The 24409-nt window shown below is 43.6% G+C and overlaps 1 protein-coding gene across 2 annotated transcripts in view; it reads right to left on the reverse strand.

The window, feature by feature from the left end:
* LOC137374374 (rho GTPase-activating protein 6) overlaps positions 1–24409 on the reverse strand; it is a 642504-nt gene that overhangs the window by 604989 nt on the left and 13106 nt on the right. The window lies entirely within an intron of this gene.

A 24409-nucleotide genomic window follows, 5' to 3' on the forward strand; every position in this document is an offset into this window, starting at 1 on the left:
CAAAGCCTGTCCACCATCTACAAGGCACAGGTCAGGAGTGTGATGGAATACTCTCCACTTGCCTGGATGGGTGCAGCTCCAACAACACTCAAGAAGCTCGATAACATCCAGGACAAATCAGTCTGCTTGATTGGCACCCCATCCACAAACATTCACTCCCTCCACCACTGACGCACAGTGGCAGCAGTGTGTACCATCTACAAGATGCACTGCAGAAACTCCCCAAGGCTCCTTAGACAGCATCTTCCAAACCTGCAACCTCTACCGCCTAGAAGGACAAGGGCAGCGGATGCATAGGAACACCACCACCTTCAAATTCCCCTCCAAGCCACACAACATCCTGACTTGGAAGTATATCACCGTTCCTTCAATGTCACTGGGTCAAAATCCAGGAACTCCCTTCCTAACAGCACTGGGGGTGCACCTACCTGACATGGACTGCAGCAGTTCAAGAAGGCAGCTCACCACCACCTTCTCAAGGGCAATTAGGGATGGGTAATAAATGCTGGCTTAGCCAGCGATGCCCAGATCCCATGAATGAATTTTAAAAAAGGAAGACGATGCTGAACAGGTCATGGTGAAAGAGGAGGTAATTCAGTTTAAAATTGATAAGGAGGAGGTATTGGATAGGCATCTGTACCTAAAGCTGATACGACACCAGGACCAGATGAGAAGCATCCGGGGAATACTCAGGGAAGTGAGAGTAGAAATTGTGGAGGCACTGGCCATAATTTTCCAGTGTTCCTTAGATTCAGGGGTGGTGCCAGAGTTCTGGAGAATTGCAAATGTTACATCCTTGTTCAAAAAAGGGTGTAAAGATATGCCCAGCAAGTACAGGCATATCAGTGATGGGAAAGCTTCTAGAAATGATAATTTGGGACAAAATCAATCGTCACTTGGGCAATTGCAGGTTAATTAGGGAAAGCCAGCACGAATTTGTGAAGGGCAAATCATGTTTAACTAACTTGCTGGAGTTCTTTGATGAGGTAACAGAGAAGGTTGATTAGGGAATGCTGTTGATGTGGTGTACATGGACTTCCAAAAAGCATTTGATAAAGTGCCACACAACAGACTTGTGAGCAAAGTTATAGTTCATGGAATAAAAGGGACTGTAGCAATATGGATACGAAATTGGCTGAATGACAGGAAATAGACAGTAGTGGTTAATGGATGTTTATTGGACTGGAGGAAGGTTTGTAGTGGAGTTCCCCAAGGGTCAGTGTTAGGACCCTTGCTGTTCCTGATATATATTAATGGCCTAGACCTTGGTGTACAGAGCACAATTTCAAAATTTGCAGATGATACAAAACTTGGAAACATTATGAACTGTGAGGAGGATAGTATAGAACTTCAAAAGGACATAGACAAGTTGGTGGAATGGGCGGACAGGTGGCAGATGAAATTTAATGCAGAGAAGTGTGAAGTGATTCATTTTGGTAGGAAGAACACAGAACGACAATATAAAAAAAAGGGTGCAACTCTAAAGGGGGTGTGGGAGCAGAGGGACCTGGCTGTATATGTGCAAAAATCATTGAAGGTGGCAGGACAGGTTGAAAAAGCGGTTAATAGACCTTAGAGCATCCTAGGCTTCATTAATAGGGCATAAAATACAAAAGCAAGGAAACTATGTTAAACTTGTATAGAACACTGGTTCGGCCTCAACTGGAATATTGTGTCCCGTTCTGGGTGCCACACTTTAGGAAGGATGTGAAGTCATTGGAGAAAGTGCGCAAAAGATTCACGAGAATGGTTCCAGGGATGAAGAACTTCAGTTATGTGGATAAATTGGAGAAATTGGGACTGTTTTCTTTGGAGAAAAGAAGGTTGAGAGTAGGTTTGATAGAGGTATTCAAAATCATGAGGGGTCTGGACAGGGTAGATAGGGAAAAACTGTACCCATTGGTGGAGTAATCGAGAACAAATGGGCACCGATTTAAGGTAATTTGCAAAAGAAGGAATAGCGACACGAGGAAAAACTTTTTCACGCAGCAAGTGATTAGGATCTGGAATGCACTGCCTGAGAGTGTGCAGGCAATCAAGAGGGAATCGGATTGTTACCTGAAAGGGAAGAATGTGCAGGGCTATGGGGTGAAGGCCAGGGAGTGACACTAGGTAAACTGCTCTTTTGGACAGCCAGCACAGATGCAATGGGCCAAATGGCCTCCTTTTCTGCTGTAACAGTTCCGTGATTCTGGATATGGATACCGCTGTCAAGGCTAGCATTTATTGCCCATCTCTAATTGCCCTTGAGAAGGTGGTGGTGAGTCACCTTCTTGAACCACTGCAGTCTGCGTAGTGAAGGATGGAGAAGTTTTGATAAAAATGAATGGCTTGCTAAGACACTTCAGAGGGCAGCTGAGTCAACCACATTGCTGTGGGTCTAGAGTTCCATGGAGGCCAGACCAGGTAAGGACACCAGATTTCCTTCCCTAAAGGTCATTAGTGAACCAGATGGGTTTTTATGACAATTCAGTCATTTCATGACCACCATTACCGATCCTAGCTTTTTATTCTAGATTTATTTAATTAACTGCATTTTAATTCCCCAGCTGCCATGGTGGGATTTGAACTCATGTATCTGGATCATGAGTCCAGACCACTGGCTTACTAGTCCACTAACATAAACGGGGAGGGGCTGAGGCACGGACCTTTCCCCTCCCTCTTCCCAACCACATTTCAAATGCCATCTGCTACTACTTAGCATAGTGGGGGCCACCATCACATGACCTGGTTTTTAGCCTCTAAAGTTTGTACTGGGTCCATCTGGAGTTATTGGCAGCACCTCCCCCACCAAGAACAACTAATTGCCAACCAGTATGCCACAGTGGGGGTGAAACTAGACTTTGCTGGTATGTCTCAGAATGCTTCATGAGGGAACAGATGGACCAGGAAACAGGTACGGGCCTACAGTTGATGATGTGGGGGGTGGGGGAAGAGAGAGAGAGATGGATATTAACAGCATACTTGTGGAAGTTGACCCCATGCTTGCATACGTTGTTGTTGAGGGGTAGCATAAAGATGAAGAATAGATGACGGATCATGGATGGAGTTGTAGGGCACACCATAGGGCAGGAGAAGAAACTGTTAGAAACAAATTATTTACTATGTTGAGGCAAGTAAAACTGTTACTACAAAAGTAATGATGCTACAGAGGTGGATGATGGAGGAGAGGAACTGAACAACAAACACAGCAGCAACTTGTATTTATATAGTGCCTTTAACATGGCAAAATGTCCCAAGGTGCTTTACAGAGCATTATGACAAAATTTGATACCAAGCCACATAAGGAGATATTAGGGCAGATGCTTGCTCAAAAATGTAGGTTTTAAGAGGTATCTTAAAGGAAGAAAGAGAGGTAGAGTTATGGAGCGGTTTGGGCAGGGAATTCCAGAGCCTAAGCTGAAGGCATAACTGCCAATGATGGAGCAATCAAATTCAAGGATATTCAAGAGGCCAGAATTTGTAAAGCACAGATATCTCAGAGGGCTGGAGGAAATTGCAGAGATAGGGAGGGGTGAAGCCATAGAGGGATTTGAAAAGAAGACGGAGAACTTTAAAATCAAAGTATTGCTTAACTGGGAGCCAATGTAGGTCACTGAATGATGGGTGCAAGTTAGGACACGGGCAGCAGAGTTTTGGATGACCTCAAGTTTATGGAGGGTGGAATGTGGAAGGCCAGCCAAGAATGCATTGGAATAGTCAACTCTCGAGGTACCAAAGGCATGCATTAAGGTTTCAGCAGCACATAAGCTGATACAGGGGCGCAGTTGAGCAATGTTACCGAGGTGAAAATAAGCAGTCTTAGTGATGGTGTGGATGTGTGGTCAGAAGTTCATCTCAGGGTCAAATATTACACCACGAGTACAAACAGTCTGGTTCAGCCTCAGAATGTTGCGAGGGAGAGTGATGGAGTCAGTGTCTTTCTTTCTTTCTTTTGGGCCTCCTTATCTCGAGAGACAATGGATACGCGCCTGGAGGTGGTCAGTGGTTTGTGAAGCAGCGCCTGGAGTGGCTATAAAGGCCAATTCTGGAGTGACAGGCTCTTCCACAGGTGCTGCAGAGAAATTTGTTTGTTGGGGCTGTTGCACAGTTGGCTCTCCCCTTGCGCCTCTGTCTTTTTTCCTGCCAACTACTAAGTCTCTTCGACTCGCCACAATTTAGCCCTGTCTTTATGGCTGCCCGCCAGCTCTGGCGAATGCTGGCAACTGACTCCCACGACTTGTGATCAATGTCACACGATTTCATGTCGCGTTTGCAGACGTCTTTATAACGGAGACATGGACGGCCGGTGGGTCTGATACCAGTGGCGAGCTCGCTGTACAATGTGTCTTTGGGGATCCTGCCATCTTCCATGCGGCTCACATGGCCAAGCCATGTCTAGGGAATGGAATTTGTGGCATAGTGATCAAAAGCACCAAATGTGACAGAAAGGTTGCAGAGAGACAATCGAGCCATGGTCACCATCACAAATGATGTAATTTAGGGTTGTGACCAGAGCAGTTTCAAACCTGTGTGTGGATCAGAAATTGGATTGGAGGGACACAAGCAAAATGATGGGAGAGGTGAAAATGTACTTGTGTGCCAAAGATGGACAGCTAAGAAATATTAGCCAACTGGTCCTTCACCTAAAATCATCTAACTGAGCACAGTCCAAGAACATGTCAATACCATCACTGAGACTGCCTATTTTCCAGTTCTTGTTCTGTATAGTTCATTACAATATCACACACTTAATTTTCCCCTCTTTGTCCTTGGAGTAACTTGCAAGCGCAAGTGCTTCTTTTGGGGAATTTTGCAGCCAAATTCAGTTCCTGGAATTGCCTGTGTAGGACAATTCTGCAAAAATTGTTTATCTGCATCTGTCACTATTCTCAATGCACAGGGATAACTTGCATTTGAAATATAATTCTCAGGCACATAACCAGTGATGCAACATGGGTGTGAAATTAGAATAAAAACAACAAGTGCTGGAAATACTCAGCAGGTCTGGCAGCATCTGTGGAGAGAGAAGCAAAGTTAAGGTTTCAGGTCAGATCCCCTTTTCATCAGAACTCATGAACTGTGAAATTGGACATGGGCAGGGAAGTAAAACAGGCAAATTGCATTGGCCAATAGCTATACAGTAAATGGGATATTTAGTCCTATTAGAGTCAATGGAACTGAAGCGTAAGACAGGCGACCAATGTAACACCGCCTGTTTTGCAAGCCCACCCAAATGCAACTTCATCCCCAATGCCGTCATGCAGTTGATAACACCACTACACAAAGGTTTTGAACAAATAAGGAAATCCAAATAGATAGATGGAAAACACAACACAGCACAGCTCCTTCAATTCTCAATAGCTTCAATAAACTAAATGTTAGTTTGGTAGGATCTGGGTACAAAAGTACTGGTGCAATCATCAAATGATTAAGGGCTATAATTAGTCTGTGACTATGTCGGGATCTTCTAATTTACAGGTCACTGACAGTGACGGTTCCAGGCCAACAAACAAAGCCACTCCCTGGCACAATCTGTAACTAAACAGCTCATCCCATCTTTCTAACTCCCTCAAAACATCCAGAGCATGATAAATCAAAGCACTCCTGCAAAATGACCTAGAGATAATTCCTTCATGAACTTGTAACACCTGAGAGTTGATACCTTTATTAAAAATTTGTGTATATAAAAGGATCGCTTCAGTCTGTTTAAATCAAGATTAGAAGGGTGGTTTACAGAGATATCAACAGTAGGTGCAGTAACTCCCCTCAAACATCATGACCCCTGAAATACAGTGTGTATGTCCTTATAAAAATCTCAGACTAATGTAACTCTACAAATATGCATTTTGCCTGATCTCTGTACACGTGGTCAATTATATATATTGTCCTCAAAAAGAAATTCCTCCTGGTTTGCTTCTGAAGTTCTTTCAATTGCAGAGATACTCAGCCTGTGTGAAATCTTACAAATTGGAATATCACAGAATCACAAATCTTATTTGATTCTAAGAATACTGCCAATGATTTAATGCCATGTGGTTCTATATATTTCTCCAATTTTGCTGGAATTTCTGTAGTTGCTATAGAAACAGACAAGATTAGCTCACCAGAACAATTAAAAATATCTTACAGTACAACGTTTTTTTGGTATTCGAAAGTTTAAAAGGGACATTTGAAGTGAAACAGGAGTACCGTGTATATCAGAATTCCTATTTAGCAAATGTCCGTTGATAGATCTTTCAGTCCAGTAACTTGGAACATAGAATGAGGATGTTAGATCTATTGTGAGTTTCAAGAATGCCTGGTCGTTCACGGACTTTGGGTCCCGTATGAACTGATGTAGTGAGATTGTGTTGTTCGCCTGCAGTTTATTTCACATATAGTCATAGGGCAACATATGTGTACTTTTTGATTAATTCTTGGGATGTGGGTGTCACTGGTAAGGTCAATAATTATTGTCCATCCCTAGTTTCCCTGACAACTCAATGGCTTGCTAGGCCACTTCAGAGGCCAGTTAAGTGTCAGTCATGTTGGTGTAGAGTCACAGTAGATCAGATAAGTGAAGGACAAGAGGTTTCTTTCCCTGAAGGACATTGGGAAAAGAACAAGAGAGGAGACAAGGAGAAATCTTTTTATGCAGCTAATTTTTATCATCTGAAAAGGTGGTGGAAGCAGATTCAATAACACTTTTAAAATATGAATTAGATATATGCACAAAAAGAAAAATTTGCAGGACAATGTTACATCTAGAGAGATTGGCGGTGAAGGATATAACTGATGCCTGTTCTTTTTACATTTACAAGCTTTTATTTACAGAGGCACACATTACATGTCATGCACCTCCCATTCCGCAACCACAGTTTCAACCTGCTCCTATATATATGAGCACAGGTGAATCCCCAGTTAGTGCCCACCACCTGAATACAATTAAACATCCAGTTAACATAGCATTAACAGGCTATGGGGAAAGAGCAAGGGAGTAGAACTAATTGGATAGCTCTTTCAAAGAGCCAGAAAAAGCACAATGGGCTAAATGGCCTCTCTCTGTGCTAGAATATTCTTTGATTCTTTGAACCATTTGGATTTTTATGACAATCAGACAGCTTTGTGGTCACTTTTTTACTGATACCAGCTTTTAAAAAAAAACTGAATTCAAATTCTCAAAAAGACATTGTAATATCTGAACTTGTATTCACTGGGTTAATAGTTAGACAACATAACCACTACACAATAAGTTGAGGATGAAAAGTGTTACTCTTGGTGGGTGACAGATTACTGATGTTGATAGGTACATTACGGCACAGCTGGAAAAGTATCCTAACATAAGGGTTAAGCATCTATGGGATGTATGTCAGCCAGAGGGAGGAATGTTCAACCCCCATCCAAGTCTGGGCACGTACCAAGCTGCTCCATCCTCCTGCCAAGACTCAACTCCAACACTCAACTCCCCAGAGCTCCTCAGAAGTGGTTCCATATGTGTAATCAGCCATCACAGACATGGAGGACTAGCTGTCAGCATCTCCTACCATCATGTACCAAAAAAAGGACCCTGATTCCAAAGTGTGACACTACTACACCATAATGTACAACCATAACAACAGATTCATTGTATTACTATAACCTCTTGTAAATGTCAGAGAAGAAATTTGTACAATAACTGCACCAATATGTAAATTGTGAAAGAAAAACAACAAAGTACACATAGCATGAGGATAGCCAGTTATATTTCTGTACTTTGGATGAGATTTTAAAACAAGATCCATTTGCCTGCTTAGTGGCTGTTGAAGATGCTACGGTGTTACTTAAAGAGCAGAGAATTCTTCGTATGTCCTGCCCAACATTTCTCCCTCACATGATATGACCAAGAAGAATGTCATTCATCTCATTGGTATTTGCAGGATGTTGCTGATAATCACAATTCATTTGCCCCTTGCGAACGATCAATACAAAAGTAATGAATTGTGTAAAGTGCTTTGAGATCTGACATAAAGGTGTTGCATTAAAATGGCTTTATTTTATTTAAATTAGTGTGTAAAAGCCACAAGGAGGGCCAAAAGATTCTGGGTTTTATGCATGGAGGCAGTTAATATAAAATCAAGAAAATTATGTTGAATTTGTACAAGACACTGGTGAGCCCCATTTGTAGATATTGCATATATGAAGGATAATAGAACCAAGGAAAAGATAAAATGAAAATTTACTAAAACAATAAGCAAATGAGAGATTAAAGTTGTTAAGAGAGGCTTCAAAAATTGGATCTTTTTTCTCGGAACAGACAAGGGTCAGGGCGATCTAATCGAGATTTTCCAAATTACGACAGGTTTTCAGAGGGTATCTAGTGAAAAACTATATTGACTACTTAGGAAATCAGAAACAAAAATTATTACTTAAAAAAAGTAGAGATTGACAGAATTCTTTTCACGCAAGAGGATTATTGGAAAACTTAATGGTCTTTTAAAAAAATTATTCATTCTTGGGATGTGTGTGTGTCACTGGTGAGGCAGGTATTCATTGCTCATCCCTACTTGCCTTGAGAAGGCAGGTGGTAGACCTTCCTAAACTGCAGAAATCTGTGGCGTGAAGGTGCTCCCACAATGCTGTTCGGTAGGGAGTACCAGGATTTTGACCCAGCAAGAAGAAGAAATGGCGATATATGTTGATGTAGGGATGATGCGTATGGCTTGGAGGGGAACCTGGAGGTGATGGTGTTCCCATGCACTTGCTGTCCTACAATATGGTGGACCTGGCAGGTTTGGAAGGTGCTGTTTAAGAAGCCTTGGCGAGTTTCTGTAATGTATCTTGTAGATGGTACCACAAGTGACTATTGAGGCAAAGACTATAACAGTATTTAAAAAGGAATTGGATAAATATTTGAAATGGTAGAATATAAAAGGATATGGAGAAATGGAAATGAAATGTGATTAGGTTGGATAGCTCCAGTTTGAAAAGCTGACACCAGCGTGTGCTGGGAGACAAATGGTCCCCTTCTGCTGAATTCTCTGAGGGCTGAATCTTATGCTCCTCTGGAAGCAGGGATCAGCAATAAATCTGTTTTAAAACACAAGTTTAAAGGCTTGGATCAAGACATTTATCATTATCAGGAGTGAAAGTAATTACAAAGGATTGGGGCATCGGGCTGGTTCCTACAAAAGTTTTATATCTGGCCCGCCAATCAAAAGCACAAATGGTTTGCCTGCTCATGGACCAATCAGAGTGCAGGGGAGGTGGGACTCGCTGGGAAGAATGGTGTCGTCAATCAAGTGCTCCTTGGCCATGTCTGAACAGATAGGATAGCGCACAAATGATAGAACTAGAAAGGTAAGATTGCTTTGAACCTTAGCAAGCTTTTTTTTAATAGGCAGACAGTGGGGCAGAGGGGAGAGAGGGAAAGGGGGGAGAGAGTGGGGGGAGAGAGGGGGAGAGTTAGGGGGAGAGAGAGAGAGATGGGGAGAGAGGGGGTAGAGAGAGGGGAGAGTGGGGGGGGGAGAGAGGGAAGGGAGAGAGAAATGGGGAGAGAGAGAGGGGGGAGAGAGAGGGGGAGAGTGGGGGGGAGAGAGGGGGAGGGGGAAAGAGGGGGAGAGAGAGAGTGGGAGACAGTAGGCACGGAGTGAGTGGGGGAGAGTGGAGGAGAAAGGGGGAAAGAGTGGGGAGAAAGAGGGGCGAGAGAGAGAGGGGCAAGAGAGAGGGGCAGAGACGGGGAGAGACAGAAGGGGGATTGCGAGATAGAGAGGGGAGAGAGATCAAGAAGGGGGTATAGAGAGAGGGGGAAAGGGGAGAGGGGGGCAGAGGTGGGGAGGGGGCAGGGAGTGGGGCAGAGGGAGTGGGAGAGGGGGCAGGGGGAGAGGGGGACAGAGGGAGCGGGGGAGAGTATGGGAAAGAGAGGGGGAAAGAGAGGGGAGAGAGGAGGGCAAGGAAGCGGGACACAGAGGGGGGAGAGAGAAGAGGACACAGAGGGGAGAGGGCTGGATGTAGAGAGGAGAGAACTCGGCAACTGCATTGTCTGTGGTGGGGGATGGGGTGGGAGAACTCGGCAACTGCACTGTCTGTGAAGGGGGGTTTGAGAGAACTTTGCAAGTATTGTGTCTATGGGGGGGGGGTGGCTGGGGGGGAATTGGGAGAATTCTACAAGTGGTGAGTCTGTGAAGAGGGGTGGTGGTTGGGAGGGCTCGGCAAGTGGTGTGTCTGTGCAGGGGCGGCAGGGTGGGGTTGGAAGAACTTGGCAAGTGTAGAGGTGGTTTTCTTTCGGAAGGCCAGTGCAGGGTACTGAAATGTTGTTTGTTTGCTCATGATGGCTTGCGCATTTGGAAATGTTGCGGGTCCAACATCAATCCATACCATGGAGCAAATGCAGGCTTCCCATAACCAAAATTCCAACATCTCTTTGCCCAGATAGGTAAACATAACTAAAAGGAAATCTGGAATAAAAACAGAAAGTGCTGGAGATGTTCAGCAGGTCAGGCAGCATTTTTGGAGAGAGAAGCAGAGTCACAGACCTGAAATGTTAACTCTGCTTCTCTCTCCACAGATGCTGCCTGAGCATTTCCAGCACTTTCTGTTTTTATTTTAGGTAAACTTAACCTTTGAAGGAAATCAAAGGTCCAAGGAGGATCTAGCTGAGTATTGGGAGACAGTGGCAATGTTGCTGGGCATACAGCGACCTGGGCTGATGCCCCGGGGACATGGGTTCAATTCCCAACAAGACAGTTAATTGAAAGCTAGTCTCAGTAATGGTGTCATGAAGCTGTCATTGATTGTCATTTAAAATGCATCTGGTTCAGTAATGTCCTTTAGGGAAGGAAATCTTCCATCCTTACCAGGTCTGGCCTATGTATGACTCCAGACCCACAGCACTGTGGTCGACTCTGAAATGCCCTAGCAAACCATTCAGTTATCAAGGACAATTAGGGATGGGCAACAAATGCTCTCCCTCTGTCCCCCTTGTCAACGATGCCCACATCCCATGAAAGAATTTAAAAAAATTATTCACCCTGTTTTCTTGAATCCCCATGCTGTGCTGCTGTGAATCTGCCAGCAGCGGGCCCAAGAGGCAGCTGCGGCGCAAAAGGAGCCTCCCAGACATGAACAGCAGCAGCCGAGAATGCAATGAAGAGCACAGATACAGCAGCAAGCATAGAGAATTTTTAAAAATTTTTATTTTATTTTTATTTAGAGATACAGCACTGAAACAGGCCCTTCGGCCCACCGGGTCTGTGCCGACCATCAACCAATCATTTATACTAATCCTACATTAATCCCATATTCCTACCACATCCCCACCTTCACTCAATTCCCCTACCACCTCCCTATACTAGGGGCAATTTATAATGGCCAATTTACCTATCAACCCACAAGTCTTTGGCTGTGGGAGGAAACCGGAGCATCCGGCGAAAACCCACGCGGTCACAGGGAGAACTTGCAAACTCTGCACAGGCAGTACCCAGAATCGATGTCTGAGTGGAACTGCTGGAGAAGACTGCAGCTGTCCAGAGAGGCCGTCACAGACCTCTACGCACTGCTCATTGATGATTTGCGACTAATGGGTTTTGGTGGTCATCCTATCCCTGTGGCCCTGAAGTTAACTGTGGTCCTAAGCTTTTATTGCTCTGGATCATTCCAGGGATCCACCGGGGACATATGTGGGGTCTCTCAATCTGCAGCGCACAGCTGCATCAAGGAGGTGACTGATGCTCTGTTCAGGAGGGCAAGCGACTTTGTCTGCTACAGGACAGACCCTGAGAGTCAGGCTGAGAGGGCTATTTGATTTGGGGTCATTGCGGGATTCCCACAGGTCCAAGGTGTGATTGACTACATGCATGTGGCCATCAAGACTCCCATGGACCAACCAGCAGCCTTCATCGATAGGAAGGGTTTTCATTCCATTAATGGGAAACTTGTATGCGACCACAGAAAGCGTTTCCTACAATTGTGCGCCTGCTTCCCGGGAAGGGGCTATGGCTCATTCATACTTCAGTGGTCCCAGGTGCCACACCTTTTCACCCCCCCCACACCCCCCCCCCTCCCCCGTCACCTTCAAGGGTGGATTCTTGGGGATAAAGGCTACCCATTGTACACATGGCTTCTGACCCCTTTAAGGAACCCCAGCAATGATGCGGAAGAACAGTACGCCTGTCACAGCTCCACCAGAGCGACCATCAAGCAGGCCATTGGTATGCTGAAGATGTGGTTCCACTGCCTCGATAGATTTGGTGGAGTCCTTCAGTATGCATCACAGAAGGTTGGGCCCATCATTGTGGTCTTCTGCGTTCTACATAACATAGCACTACAGAGGGGGGAGGTCTTGCAAAAGGAAAACATGTGGGAGTACAAAACTTCCTCTGATGAAGAGGACACAGAGGGCACACAAGGCCGAGCAGTCTTAGAAGATATAACAGAGTGATGGAGGGCAAACATCTTGAGCAGCGCACAAGGGAGGCAAGGCAGAGCCTTATAATGCAGCATTTCCAAAATCCTTGACTTGCAATAAATATAATTCTAACCAAAACGCATCCTCATGCATGTAGTGTCATGTTTTCTGCCTCCATACTATCTTGTCTCCAGCATGAATGGCAACATCCAATTTAGCCAGTGCCCATGTGACATCATTTGAGTAATGAAACAATCATGCTCATTGGCATGTTAATGATGTCAGTGGTCACTGCCAATGTAGTAAGGCATTTGAGGGGATTGCAGGAGTCACAATCACGCCATGGTGAAATGAAGTTATCCATCAATGAAAGCTGAGGATTTGCACCAATGAACTTTTAATTATATTAAATATGAGATATCTATTTCACCCATGAATACCAATGTGTGTCAAGGTATCTTTTTTATACATTTGCATGTACTCCTGTGTGGGACATCCCCTGCGACAGCAGCTGTACTGGAGGCAGGCTGCTGATTATGATGTCCCTTTGCTTGGGATGGCGTCGGTGGGCATCCTCTGGATGCCTGAAGCCTGGACAGCCCCAGCTGCCTGAAGGCTTCCTGCACTGGTGCAGGAGTGTACTCAGGCATCGCAGCTGCTGGAGCTTGGCTCACTGGTGGAAGGGGATGAGGAGCCGGTGTGCACATTTGAATCGCCCTGAGGGGAGACCGAAGATGTAGATTGCATCCTCTCCTCCTCCCTCTCAAGGGTCCTTGGAACCTCCCTGCTCACCGGAGAAGAACTAGGAGCTGGAACATTCTCCAGCCTCCTGGCCCTTCTCACGCCCTGCCACTGATGAGTGGACCTCATGGCCAAGGCGAGGGTTTGCAGGTCATGGCGCATTTGTGGAATATGACTCTCCAAGAGGGTCACCGACCTCTCGATGGATGAAACTGTGCGCTCATATGCGTGGCACATGGCAGCAGTCATGGCATGGATGGACTCCCCAATCATTCACTCAAGGCTACGCATGCCCTCTGGCATCTCCACCAGATGTTAGCCTACTTCTCTCTGCAACTCCAGCATTCCCTCTGCTGCCGTAACCAGAGACTTGTCATCATCCTGGGGCTCAGCTTGGGTCTGGCAGCCCACAATCCTCTGACTCTCAGAGACCTCAGCTGTCTCACCCTCAGCCAGGTGCATGTGTTGGGCTCTCACCAGATTGCGACCCTGATTCTAGAGCCGACTGGAAACCCATTGAGGTGAAAGTATCTGCGCTGGTGGAAGGTGCAGGAGAGTCATGTGACAGTGCATCCTCTGGGTGCTCCTAGTCCTCAGAGGTTGTCGTCAGTTTCTCGGGGTCTGTGGTCTCCTACAAACAGCGACCTGCAAGATACAACATAAACAATGTATGTGTGGATTAGGCTACACATATCCCATTAAGGACAGCATGCCAGAGCTAATTCACCATGACTATTGCATTTTTATCTGATCAGTCATAATCACTCTCTTGCTCTGGGACCCCAAGCCCCAGGTCTGAGATGGCATGTCTTCTTTGGCTCCCAGCTAGTTCCAGTGCCTCCTCTTTGGCTTGATTTAAAGGACGCAGGTTGGGCACTCTGCCACCGGTCCTGGCCATCTCCCTCCTGTTCTGGGCCCTCTTCCCCTTAAAGAGCAAGGATGCAGATATTGAACATTGCCAAATGTTAACATCATGGTTCTACTAACATGTGCACTTCATCAACACCTGGGGGATGCTTTGTCTGGCATACTGACTCAACCTGTCATGGGTCTAACTTGCTCTGAAGTATTAACAAAGGAGACTTGATTCACTTATGCAGCCAGTCATCTGCCATCAATCTGCTATTCTCGCTGTCTTTGAAATGGCAGTGGCACCCACTATGTAGTGACAACCAGATAACACTAAGCAATTTTGGAACATGCCACTTGCCTTTGCTGAACGCAGGAGATCATTGACCTTCTTCCTACACTGGAACCAGTTTCATCAGGTGATCCCATGGCTACTAATCTCTGCTCTGATCTCTGATCAGGCTTCCTTGGTCAGGTGGGAGGGCCTCTTCTTGCCATTGTTGGGCAAAAAGGATCTCCCGCCTTTTCCTTCCAGCCTGGAGGAGAATAAGCAGGGAGGCATCACTGAACTGTGGTACTCAGACCTCTGACATGATCACAGACCTGAAATGTTAACTCTGTTTCTCTCTCCACAGATGCTGCCAGACCATCTGTGTATTTCCAGCACTTTCTGTTTTGATTTCAGATTTCCAGCATCAACAATATTTTGCTTTTAATTTAAAAGGGAGAGCTCTCCTGATGTCTCGGTCGACAATTACCCTTCAACCAACACCTAAAACAGATTATCTGGTCATTTATCTCATTGTTGTTTGTGGGACCTTGCTGTACATACGTTGGCTGCCATATTTCCTACATTACAACAGTAACGGCATTTCAAAAAGTATGTGATTGGCTGTAAAGTACATTGGGACATCCTAAGGTTGTGAACAGTACTATATAAATACAGGTCTTTCTTTTTATAACTGCAATGGGTGATCAACAATAACAATCTCAGGGCAATCAACAAGGTGTCTTGCAGTCTCGCGTCAAGAAGTATGGTAATCAGGTCCTCCGCAGAGGTACCAGGAGAATACTCCCAGAACAGATGACAAAAGACAAAAAATTAGCATAAGGAGTAGCCTTTAAAGTAAGGGGGCAATAAGGGAGCTTTCATGTCCAAAATTTCTTAGATAACCAAGTTGGGGTAACCGTAACAAGAAAAGAAAGATCGTGCATTGCCTTTCATGACCCCAGGACATCATGCTAATCTATGCACAGCAAGGTCCTAAAAAAACAGCAATGAGCCTTAGAAATAAATAAAGCCTCAAAGGACAAAGCAGTCTAAATTACCTCAGAAATGTTAGCAAATGGACACAAAACGGGAAAAGTAGCAGTATTTTCAGGAGAGATGGCCTCTTCTGTTCAAAATTGATCTCATTGGGAGATTCCTGAAATTAATTCATTAAGTTTAGCTGTTCGCAGTGTAGATATTGAGCAACATGTCCAGTCATGAATCAGAGATGAATGCAGCATTGACATCCATCCCTTCTTGAGGCCACTTCTACGTATGGACAGAGGAATATAGCAATTGCAAGACACAAAAAGGACCAAGGTCCATCTCATTTTCCTTCTACCACCCCGTTAGTCACATGATTCTTCCCTCTCGTCTCAGACTCAGGTTGTTCCAAATTCTCCCTCCCTTTGACATGACTGGAGAACAACTTAACACCATAAATGTTAGCAATTAATATACATAACTTTGCATTCCAAAGAACAGTATTTTCATTGCATACTTTATATACATGTGTAAAAGTTGAATATTTGAGACCAATCTTTGAGCCTAAAATTTACGAGTCATATTTTTGAACTTTTATTTACAAAATAATAGCCACTGTGAAGACAGGGTGCAGGATCAGATGGACGCGCGGGAAACTACGCATCCATTCTGGTGATGTTCACTGACCCATTCTGCAATTTTACCATCTAATTGCAGCCATTTGCTAGGCTTTCCCTTTTTGATACTTTTATTCTTTGGCATCTTCATGAGCTGTGTGGAAAGCTTTCTTCAATCTCTGACATTCTTCTCGGATACTTTTTCCTCTTACGATTGCACAATTATTCACCTTGTCTGCACACACAACGACTTTTAGTTTAACCTGCGCTGTGTATTTGTTGTTCTTCTTTGGTGCCATATTGAAATAATGCAAGGGTCCTAGCTGAACTTTCGGGTATTTATATTTGTGTGTGATTAGAATGTTCTGTCTGCGCTCTGAAAGTTAAGGTCGACTTTTACACGAGATATGGGTCGGTTTTTACATAAGTATATACAGTAATTGTGTATTGCGTCCAGTTCTGGGTGCCATGCTTTAGGAAAGACATGAGGAATTTGGAGAGAGTACAGAAAAGATTCACGAGAATGGTTCCAGGGATGAGGAATTTCAGTTCTGAAGATAGATTGGAGAAGTTGGGACTGTTTTCCTTGAAGAGAAGGCTGAGAGGTGATTTGATGGAGGTATTCAAAATCATGAGGGGTCTGGGCAGAGTAGATAGAGAGAAACTGTTCCCACTCGTGAAAGGATCGAGAACGAGAAGGCACAGATTTAAAGTATTTGGTAAGAGAAGCAAAAGTGACATGAGTGAGTGGTTAAGGTCTGGAATGCGCTGACTGAGAACGTGGTGGAGGCAGGTTAAATTGAAGAATTCAAAAGGGAATTAGACAGTTATATGAAAAGGAAGAATGTGCAGGGTTACTGGGAGAAGGCAGGGGAATGGAACTGTGGGAATTGCTCTTTCGGAGAGCCAGTGCGGACATGATGGGCTGAATAGCCTCCTTCTGCACTGTAACAATTCTACGATTCTGTGATTCTGTGAAATACGTATTACAGTTTATAGTTTGTGAAGTAGAACATTTCTAAGGACATTTACACAAACATTTCCATTTTTGAGTGAATTACTATAAGTCCAGGAAAAGCATTTTACCAAAGGAATGTTCTGTTACAGTGAAATAGATGAACTTGGGTTGAATTTTCATATACAATTAGAAATATGGTTAGGTAGGCGTTGTAAGCTCAAGACAGTAACATTAGGGATGCTTTCCTATATATTGGATGAGCCTTTATGTGAAGAATGGACACTTGAAAAAGTGAAGGGAAGGTTACGTGTGTCTATTGTTACGGCCGACCGCTCCAGTCAAAGCCCCCAATCAAAATATATGATCTTGATTGTGGTGGGAGAAATGCACTGTTAATTCAATTCCATCCCTCCACAGATCGCCTAACATATCATTTAAAACTTTCCAAATTAAAGAAAGACCCAGCCAAATTGTACCATCTATTAACCTCCGAATGAGGCTAACCAAACCAGGTGTCTTTAAATCAACAAATGAACTCTTTAATTAGAAGAACTAAATTCTAATAACACTATGAAGATATAAACAATGTTTATAATAGGAAAAATTAGAGTCCTTGCAAATTTACAGTTCAATGTTGCTTGAAGTCCTCACAGAATGTTGCTTGAAGTCCTCACAGCCATCCGATGGGAAAAAAGGTTCTTCCACAGTAGAAAAGTCCGTAGTCTAATTCTAGCAGTACATGATGCTTTCCTTCTCCAGCAAATTTCGACAATTAACGACTTGCAAACACATTCGATAGAATCAATCTGACTTTAGAGTTTTTTGAGGGATAAAAAATTGTCACAGTCTAACCTCCCTTCCTTCAGTTTAAATGGATGAGAGCTCTTTTTTTCAGGCGCTAACACCAGCTGTCTGTATGTCTGTTAGAACAAACTGTCTTCAACTAAAAAGCCAGTTCAAAATTGAATTGCAACAAATGTATCGCTTGATACTCACTCCCAGTGACTGTTTCCATGGTATCGAGAATGCACCCTTTGGATCGCAGTCTCCAGATGGTTGTATCCAACGGCAACCGAAAATGCACCTTTCTATAACTCCTGAGGCTTGCTGGTTCTTAAAGCAATACTGATCCTTTGCAAGCCTTAAAGGCAAACCGCATATTTCCCCCCAAAAAAACTACAGGACCATGACACCATGGATCAGTACTCGGATAATTGGCACCTTCAGGAAAAGATAGAGGGAAAGAACTTGCATTTATATATGTACAGAAGAAATAGAAGCTGGAGGAGGCCATTTGGCCCTTCGAACTTGCTCCACCATTCAACTAGACCAAGGTTAATCTTCTACCTCAACTCCACCTTCCCACATTATCCCCATAATCCCTAATTCCCTTCATACCCAAAAATCTATCAACCTCTGTCTTGAATATATTCAACCATGCAGCATCCATAACTCTCTGGCGTAGAGAATTCTAAAGATTCACAAGCCTTTAATTGACAAATTTTCTCCTCATCTCAGTCCGAAATGGCTGGTCCCTTATTCTGAGACTGTGACACCATATTCTAGATTCTTCAGCTAGGGATAACATTTTCTCAGTATCTACAATCTCAAGCTCCTTAAAAATTTTATATCTTTCAATTAGATCACCTCTCATTCTTATTAAACTCCAGGAAATAGAGGCCTAATCTACTAAATCTCTCTTCATAAGATAATCCTTCATCATAGGAACCAGTCTAGTGAACTTTCATTGCTTTCCCACTTGGGCAAGTATGTCCCTCCTTAGGTAAGGTCACCATTGGAGACGGTTCAGAGAAGGTTCAATAGACGATTCTTGGGATGAAGAGGTTGTCTTATGAGGAAAGGATGAACAGGTTGGGTCTATACTCACTGGACTGTAGAAGAATGAGAGGATCTTGATGAAACATAGAAGATTCTGAGGGAGCGTGACAGGGTAGATGCTGAGAGGATGTTTCCCCTTATAGGACAATCTAGAACTAGGGTACAGTTTTAAACTAAGAGGTTGCCCATTTATGATGGAGCCAAGATCAGATCAGCCATGATCTTATTGAATGGCGGAGCAGACTCGAGGGGCTGTATAGCCTATTCCTACTCCTATTTCTTATGCTATGCTCAAATCTGCACATTGTGAACTTTCAATACTCTCCCTCTAGGGCAAGTATGTCCCTCCCAGTTGTGGCCTCACCAAAGTCTTGTATAATTGTTGCAAGACTTCTTTACTCTTATACTCTAATCCCTTTGCAACAAAGCTAACATACCATTTGTCCTCTTAATTCCTTGCTGTACCTGAATGTTAACTTTCTGTGATTCCCTCTGAATGCAAACACTTCCCAGTCTCTCACTACTCAAAAAAATATAGTGCCTTTCATGACTTCAGAACATCCCAAAGAGCTTCACAACTAACAGTAGATTTCCTTCCCAAAAGGGTATTAGTGAACTATTTGGGATTTTACTGCAATCCGACAACTTCCTGGTCATTTTTACAGATAACAGTTTTTTTTTTAACTGACTATCTAGGTTAATTTCTTGCAGTTCATGAAGTCCTCTTGTATCTCTTCAATGTATATTTAATCAATTCCCTGAACTTCTAGCACATGCTGTTGGGTCTTGTGTCTTTCCTTTTCTGCAAAAAAATTATTCCTTGCAAAGCAGCTTTGGAAAGAATATTCCAATATCAAAAGAACAAAGAACAAAGAACAGTACAGCACAGGAACAGGCCATTCGGCCCTCCAACCCTGCGCTGATCTTGATGCCTGCCTAAACTAAAACCTTCTGCACTTCCGGGGCCCATATCCCTCTATTCCCTTCCTATTCATGTATTTGTCAAGATGTCTCTTAAACGTCGCTATCGTATCTGCTTTCACCACCTCCCCTGGCAGCAAGTTCCAGGCACTCACCACCCTCTGTGTAAAAAACTTGCCTCTCACATCCCCTCTAAACTTTGCCTCTCTCACCTTAAACCTATGTCCCCTAGTAACTGACTCTTCCACCCTGGGAAAAAGCTTCTGACTATCCACTCTGTCCATGCCGTTCATAACTTTGTAAACCTCTATCATGTCACCCCTCCACCACCGTCGTTCCAGTGAAAACAATCCGAGTTTTTCCAACCTCTCCTCATAGCTAATGCCCTCCAGACCAGGCAACATCCTGGTAAACCTCTTCTGTACCCTCTCCAAAGCCTCCACATACTTCTGGTAGTGTGGCGACCAGAATTGCACGCAATATTCTAAGTGTGGCCTAACTAAGGTTCTGTACAGCTGCAACATGACTTGCCAATTTTTATACTCCATGCCCCGACCGATGAAGGCAAGCATGCCGTATGCCTTCTTGACTACCTTATCCACCTGCGTTGCCACTTTCAGTGACCTGTGGACCTGTACGCCCAGATCTCTCTGCCTGTCAATACTCCTAAGGGTTCTGCCATTTACTGTATGCTTCCCACCTGCATTAGTCCTTCCAAAATGCATTACCTCACATTTGTCCGGATTAAACTCCATCTGCCATTTCTCCGCCCAAGTCTCCGACCGATCTATATCCTGCTGTATCCTCTGACAATCCTCATCACTTTCCGGAACTCCACCAACCTTGACGTCGTCCGCAAACTTACTAATCAGACCAGCTACATTTTCCTCCAAATCATTTATATATACGACAAACAGCAAAGGTCCCAGCACTGATCCCTGTGGAACACCACTAGTCACATCCCTCCATTCAGAAAAACACCCTTCCACTGATACCCTCTGTCTTCTATGACCGAGCCAGTTCTGTATCCATCTTGCCAGTCCTACCCCCAGCCCTGCACCACACCGCACCCCTCCCCCCGCCACCCTGCACCTCCCCACCCCCACCATCCCTTTATATAAACAAAGGATTCAGATGAAAATTCTGACAGCAATTGTTGGTTTGTTTTTCTATTTCGTTTATCATGACTTAGGGTCATGCAGATTTATACTGACCCTACACAGAACTTGTATATGAAAACAACAGAAATTTCCAGCCCTGGGTTTTGATAAATACTAGAGATGAGTGAAGCTTCATAGACTGTCAGCAGTTCCATTCAATCCACATTGACCCAAGACTCAGCCACAGCTGAAGTACCAAAATAGCTGCTTCCTCACAGAAGTCTGTAGCAGACAGTAAAAACACTGGCTTGTGTCCATCTAAATTTGTTTTCATTCCTTTAAAAAAAAGGGATTCTGCTGTTGAAAATACATCTGAGGACTTTCAAGTCAAAAGCCAAGTAATTCTCAGCATTGACCCCAGCCTCATTAACAAACCAATGAAAGTATTAAAAAACAGACCAGGTAAGTGTAGACAGTTTGTTCGCATAGGGAGCAGGCAATTCAGCACATCAGGACTGTTCCATCATTCAGTCAGATCATGGCTGATCTGTACCACAACTCCATTTACCCAACTTTGCTACATATCCCTAGATACCATTACCCAGCAAAAATCTATCAATCTCAGGCTTGAAAACGTCAATTGATGCAGCATCTTCAATCGCCTGGGGGAGAGAGTTCCAGATTTCCACTACTGTGAAGAGGTTAAAGTAATCCAGACGGTGCATGTTGTTGATTGCTCACTTTTTTAAATACTGGGGATGAGTGCATGTTCAGGATAGCAATCTGAACTATATAAAGCTGCTGCTGCAACACAAGTCCCATGCATTCTGTAAGACAGCCGAAAGTTTTGTTTCTTGGAATTTATTGTTTCTTGCACTCTTCTTCAGCAGAACCCACAGATAGTTTCAATTATGGGAGGAGGGGAGAAGGTCTTTGATTTGCCATGGATTTTATAATCATCGTAAGATTGAACATTACCAGTCGATAGCAGGAGTATTTGGAGACCTTAGCCCAGTAAGCAGTGAAGTGACAGTGATCCCGCTGACCTGGAAGAAAGCTGCCCACAAAGATCTAGCAATCTCTGTGGTGTGGATTTTACCTTTCCTGATAGAACCACAGAAAAGTTACAGCACAGAAAGAGGCCATTCAGTTCATCGTGTCTGCGCCGGCTGAAAAAAATAGCCGCCATTCTAATCTCACCTTCCTGCTCCTGGTCCATAGCCCTGCAGTTTGCAGCACTTCAGGTGCAGATCTAGGTACCTTTTAAATGAGTTGAGGGTTTCTGCCTCCACCACCATTCCTGGTAGTGAATTCCAGACACCCACCACCCTCTGGGTGAAAATGTTTTTCCTAATGTGCCCTCTAATCCTTCTACCAATCACCTTAAATCTGTGGCCCCTGGTAATTGGCCTCTCTGCTAGGGGAAACAGGTCCTTCCTGTCTACTCTACCTAGGCCCCTCGTGATTTTGTACACCTCAATTAAATCACCCCTCAGCCTCCTCTGTTCTAAGGAAGCTTATTTAATCCTTCCTCATTGCTGCAATTTTCAAGCCCTAGCAACATTCTTGTACATCTCCTTCGTATTCTCTCCAGAGCAATTATGTCTTTCCTGTAATTTGGTGACCAGAACTGTACACAATACTCCAGCTGTGGCCTAACCAGCATTTTATACAGTTCCAGCATTACATCCCTGCTTTTGTATTCTATACCTTGACCAATATTGGAAAGCATTCCATATGCCTTCCTCACCACTCTGCCACCTGTCCTACCACCTTCAGAGATCTGTGGACATGCACTCCAAGGTCTCTCACTTCCTCTACCCCTCTCAATATCCTCCCGTTTATTGTATATTCTTTTGCTTTGTTTGCCCCCCCCCCAGTTAGTTTGATTCTGGCACCACGTCAAGAGGTTCTCCAAGTGTCCAGCAACAGTGATCTCATCAAGTAGGGTAAGCAGCCAATCATACTGAAGAATCCTCACAGACAGCAAACCAGGAAGTAAAATGCACTGATACCCCTTCACTTTTAATTGAATTTTACAGAGGGAAAGAAAAAAGGTTGGGACATACACATTCAAAGCTGAAATATCATTTTTTTAAAATTAAACACTATGGTATTCATCATAATGAAAAAAATTGACTTTACAGAAATATAAAATTAGTTTTCCAGGACCAGAGAGGTTGTTTGTCTTATAGTTAGGACTTAGTATCAATTAAAAATCCAATTATACCTCATTAATTAGGCGTAACTTTTTCAGGGGAGTCTAACAGCAATATTACAGTGCAAAAAGGGAACTTACCAGTTCCATGATTTCTAAAGGTTGCTGGCTGCGGAGACCTCAGCAGCACACTCTGTGGAGGAGCAGGGAATCACTGTCCGCAACTTCTGGATTTTGTACTTAATTGAGAATGTGTGGATGCCAGAGCCTGCTGTCTGTTTCACAGTGTAATGACAGCAAATGCTGACAGTTTTGCCATCATTACAACTGCAAAATCCAAGCCAAGGATTGCAGCTCACATATCAGTGAAATGAACCAGATGATCTGTAGTTAAAGCCTGTTGTTGATATCAATGGATGATCAATTAATGCATTTGTATGACATTCCTCAATCCATTATTTTATATCAATTATCTTTATTTTTATTTTTAAGGAACACTTTAAATAATTTAGCAGACAGGAATATCATACAAATGTGTTACTGATTGCCTGCTAATGTCTCAGCAACATGAGCCACTGCAGCATAGTGGATAGCATGCTCAGATCACAAGAGAGAAGTCCTTGGTTTGATTTCCAGTTGGGCCAAAACCTTAAGCACGTGTTCTTATTCCAACTGCCTCTTTTCACCGAACAATGATTAGGATCCCAGCTGTTAGCTGATTGACAGACTTCTCTCTCTGGTTCTGCCTTTGTAGGTAGTGAGTGCCTGGTCTTTTTTGGATTTGCTGACAGTGTGGTTGTTATTTTACGCAATGAAAAGAAATTTGCACACTTAGTTGTTTGATAAGATTCCCTGCAAATGATTATTGGCAGAATGAGAGCGCACAGAATTGGAGGTACTCTTTTGAGTTGGGTTAGAACCTGGTTGGGAGGTGGGAGAAAAAGAGTGGGGATAAAGTATTTGTACTTAGATTGGCAAGATATGATAAATGGTGTTCCCGAGGATCTTTTCTGGGGCCATAACTTTTCACCATTTTTATTAATATCTTGGTTGAAGGTTGTATATCCAACTTTGTAGATGACACTAAAGTAAGTAATGCAAATGGAAATGGAAAGTTGCAAAAGGACGTAGACAGATTAAGTGAGCAGGAGAAACTATGAAAGCTGAAGTTTAATGTGGGCAAATGTGAGCATATCCATTTAGGACTCAAGAAAGATAAATACAAAGATTTTCCAATGGTAATAAACTAGGAACTGCAGAGGAGTAAAGCAATTTGGGATCCCAAGTACATAAATCACTTAAAGCTAGTATACAAGTGCGAAATGCAATCAAAAATTTTCAAAAAGATGTACCAAATCTGAAGGAATGTCTATGAGTTACCTTGAGGTATCCTGAGTTCATATGAAGATTGAACAATAGCTCAGAGAACCTTGCAAATAGCTTACATGAGAGAATTTAAAGGCATGCAATTAAACTTCCGATCAACTGTTTAAAGCACAATTGAATAACTGGAGAAAGAAAAAATGTCTCTTTAACTGCAAAGGATTCTGAGAATCCAGCACAGATGCTAATATAACTGTTTTAAGCGCATTTGAACTTAGCATGACATATGGTTAGTGTGAGATGCT

The sequence above is a fragment of the Heterodontus francisci genome, chromosome 10 (assembly GCF_036365525.1).
Source record: "Heterodontus francisci isolate sHetFra1 chromosome 10, sHetFra1.hap1, whole genome shotgun sequence".
In the NCBI taxonomy this organism is placed as follows: domain Eukaryota; kingdom Metazoa; phylum Chordata; class Chondrichthyes; order Heterodontiformes; family Heterodontidae; genus Heterodontus; species Heterodontus francisci.